Genomic DNA, 4,446 nt, shown 5'->3' with positions numbered 1-4,446 from the left:
CATTTGATTCTTTTTGCAAGTCCCAATGTGAATATATTCTACTGATTAAGGTCATTGGAGGAAATTGCAACCATGTAGCGCCGATTATCACATATTCCAAAAATGATTACCTGTGCCTAATTGTCATTAAATAGCTGTCTTTTATTTGCCACCCTCGAATTCCTTATCTCTGATAATCTAAGCTGAGTTAAGATCTTTTTTTGCCTAGTTATCTCTCTATTGTCACAGTGCACTCTTCCTGAACATAGAATGTTTGGTTCTTCCCAGCTTGACCTGTGATTTTGGCTTTCTATTTTCCATCTCTATCAGACATGCTTTCTCTCCAGGCTCAAGCAAAGCACTTAAAATTTAGTTAATGTGGGTGGGCTGGGGATATAGCTCAGTGGTAGAGAGCTCACAGAACATAAGGGACCCTTGGTTTAATCCTCAGTACCACAGAAATATGACTTAATGATATTTTTATGAGGTACCTTCTGTTTCCACTGCATGCCTGGGTGGTAATCATATTTCTTTGCACATAGTAATCATTGTATTCTGTCTCTACCTCTGTTGTGGCTCATTTCGTATTCTTCCTATTTGTTTTCTAAACTTGTTTCCCATTTCAATTAGATCATAAGATATTCTAGGAAGAGAAAAAAAATCATACCATCCTCTCAGAGATGTGTATATAAGTAAGTAATTTTGCATTCATCTTCTTACAACTTTTATGCTTAACCAGTCCAAGCCATTTTCCTTCAAAGAACCAGTCAACCCTAGTCGATTTGGATCAACATTTCACAAACTGTGGTTTTTACATAATGTGAATTGTAAAATTCTCAGGATTATACTACGTGGAGCAAGTTGGAAACTTTGAATGGTTAAATACTTTATGGGCTTAACACAGGCATCATTTGCTTTTTGTGACACACTTTGAGGTATTTGTATAAGAGTAAATCATCCAGAACCATATAACGACACTGCCGGCTTTAGGGAATCACCTAAATATCACCAGAGTATCACTACCAAGCTGTATGGCAGAACACCACCAAAAGAAGAAACCCCAGTAAAATCACTACACTCAACAGCTTGGAAAACTCCTGTGGTCTGAGATGATTAATGAAAGACCCCTGACATTGTCTCTGTTATATCTAAAGAATAAGCAGATGTTTATTTGGCTTTAATTACTGAAAAAACAGAGTGTGCAATAATGGTTCCAGATGAAGTTCATTCTACCACCTTTCTTCAAAAAAGCAAATTATGAAAACAGGATGGAGACAAGTAGGAAGGTAGTAGCTTCTATAAGTTTGTGAGGAAAAAAAAAGCAAGGCACAGGACAGACTGTAACAGATGGTACCAATTAGTATTTTAGAATTCATTGGAAACTAGGTCAAAGTTGACTGGTTATTTGTGCAAATATTTCAGATTATGTATTCTAAAAGTATTTTCACAAATAAGTTTAAGAATTTCACACCATTTTATCAATGCTAAGAAATTCAAGAGAATAAGACATGGTGGCCCGGACCTTGCTTCCTCCAATGTGGATTCTCAGTTAAAGTTGGTGATGAGCCATCCCTACACTCTCTGCCAGATGGCTTTACAGTGAATCAAAGGGTTAAGGAGCATGCACAAGACTTCAGGAATATTTACTTCATGTTTTTCTGACATAAGCATTTATCAGTAGACTCTACAGACAATTGCAGTGTCTTGTTTTTTTGCTTCCTGGGAATAGACACTTCAGAGATATCTCACTAGTTAAAAGTGTTTGCTCTGTCCTATTCTATTCTTCCAGGGGACCCAAGTTTGGTTAAAAGCACCCATATCAGATGGTTCACAAATATGTGTAACTCCAGCCACACAGAGTCTTCTGGCTTCTGCAGGCACATGCATACATGGAACATTTACTCACATGAGCACATGTACACAAACACAGAAGTAAAACCCATACAAATAAATCTTATTTATGCCCAGTCTTTGTTACTAATGGTTATAGAACATGAGGACTTAACTACAGACTTCTTGGTATAGAAAACTCTCAGAGCGGTTTGTTTTCTTTTTAATCAAACAATACTACTCTTTCATAATTATTCACAGTAACATTAAAACAAAAATCTCACCTACAATACAGCAATCTACAGTTATAGGCATATATTTGAAATCATATTCATAAACATCCCTCTTGATTGATTTTTCAGAAAATGTGACATTTTTCCCATCAAGCTAGAAGAACAAGCTTTCCATTGAGATTACCTGAGTATTTTCTTCTACTTTTTATTTTATTTTATTTTATTATTTTATTTTATTTTATTTTTTAGAGAATAAAATGTTATTTAATGATCGGCACTAGTTTGGAACACCTGTATCACACCTTCTCCTCCAAGTGCTCAGGGATCATTGTATGAGAGAAGGTAGAAATATTTAAAGATCCAGAAGTATAGGACATCTGTAGCATCCCAGCAAAGTAAATACATGAACAATATGGAAGAAACAATGAAAGATAGTCACCATGAAAGAAGTTACAATCCCACCCTCCCTCTTCTCCTCCCATGCCCCTCCCTCAGTCCACTGATAGGGGAGGTCCTTCTCCTCTTCCATCTAACCCTAGCCTATCAGGTCTCATCAGGACTGGCTACATTGTCTTCCTGTGTGGCCTGGTAAGGTTCCTCCTCCCTCAGGGGGAGGTGATCAAAGAGCCAGCCACTGAGTTCATGTCAGAGACAACCACTGTTCCCCTTACTAGGAAGCCCATTAGGAGACTGAGCTGCCATGAACTACATCTGTGCAGGGGTTCTAGGTTATCTCCATGAATGGTTATTGGCTGGAGTATCAGTCTCAGAAAACACCCCAATGGAAGAAATCGATATATCCATCTGAGTGTTTTCAAAACTATCAATGCAATATATGTAAGTAATTAGTCTTTTAATTGCTTATGACAGCATCTTAGATTGTTTTTTTCATAGCTCTACTACACACATAGGGTTGTAAAAGAACTCCAAAGTTCTCAGTCTTTATTTTTTAACAACCATTTTAAACCATTCAACAGCATGGATCTTATCTCCACATCCCATTACTGAACACTTTCCCAGTTTGTTACATGTCAAATCTGAGCATGGATGACTTCCTCAACAGGGCATCTATAAATAATACTTAACAAATTACCTGTAAAGGCCCTTTCTAGGGAGAGAGTGAAACAGTGCAACCCCCTTTCCCCCATTAACTTTCCTGCCATTTGCAGTGTGAGATATTAGTTCCCACCTACTGTGAAGAGTGGGGACAGCCACTTTTCCCTCCATTGCTTGCTGGCACTCATACTGACCTCCATAAATAAATGAGACTGGCCCAGGGTTGCTTCTTTTCTTCCCTTCTGTATTTCTATGGAAGTCATCATAGTAACTGATTTTAGATAACTGCGTTATAGACAATAAAGTTATGAATTTGCAAATCAAATTGTAAAACCTGCTTAGATGTTGAATGAAGAGAATACAATCTACAAAAATGCAAATTAATGACACAAAACGATTAGCTCAATGTCACATTCATATAATTTCTCCTTCAGGACTCCATGTCCTCTCCAGCAAAACACTAATTGTATTATATAACACATGGAAATACCCATCATTGATGCTCTGTATGAAACAGCTGTTTCTGCCGGGAAATAACTTTCAGTTGTTGGGAAATAGCTCAGAAAAAAAAAAAAATGTATGAAGCCATTAACTGGAACTCAGCTTAACACTAAGGTGAGAATATAATTATGACCTAAGGTATTTACTGGTACCTCAATATATTATCTATCCTCTCCTTAATTATTCTTTCTGTCAGACTGTAGAAGGTTATTTCTGTGAGCTATCCTAAATTTGTCAGTCATGCCAAAGTCTGGGGTCTTTGGAGAGTTAACAGCCCTCACGGAAGAAATTCACATTCAGTAAACTCATTCTTATCATCCTGATACCAATTATAAGGAAAGAGAATCTCAAATTTGCCTACATAAAACATTTATTAGCTAAACATTCACTAGCAAATAAGCACAGTATAAATTATGCAATCTATATTGGGGCTTTAGCAGTCCAGCCTTTTTGTACTTTCCAGTATTTAAAATGCCACTTTGCATGAAACTCCACAGACACCATCATGTCAAGGATTCAGAACCATGATCTGTTATCCTGATCATCACTAACTACCCTTAGAGGTATTATTTGGGGGGAGGGGAGAAGATAGAGTTTACAGCCTGAAACTATAGCATCCAGAGCTGCTAATGGAGATGGCCTTTCTGGTTTCTAGGACACAGTTTACCTACGCATATAGAATGACACAAATGTTTTTGAAATTTTTTTTCTGGAAACCATTAATTACTTTTTTTAAAATTCTTTATTAATTACACTTTACTTTTTTCACTTTGTATCCCCCCTGTGGTTTCCTCCCCCCTCCTCCCTTCCTCCCCCCTCTGCATGCATGCCCCTCCCCAAGTCCACT

This window comes from Psammomys obesus, unplaced genomic scaffold (assembly GCF_907164565.1).
Source record: "Psammomys obesus unplaced genomic scaffold, mPsaObe1.curated_primary_1811, whole genome shotgun sequence".
NCBI lineage: Eukaryota > Metazoa > Chordata > Mammalia > Rodentia > Muridae > Psammomys > Psammomys obesus.
Note: the sequence above shows the minus strand (reverse complement) of the source record.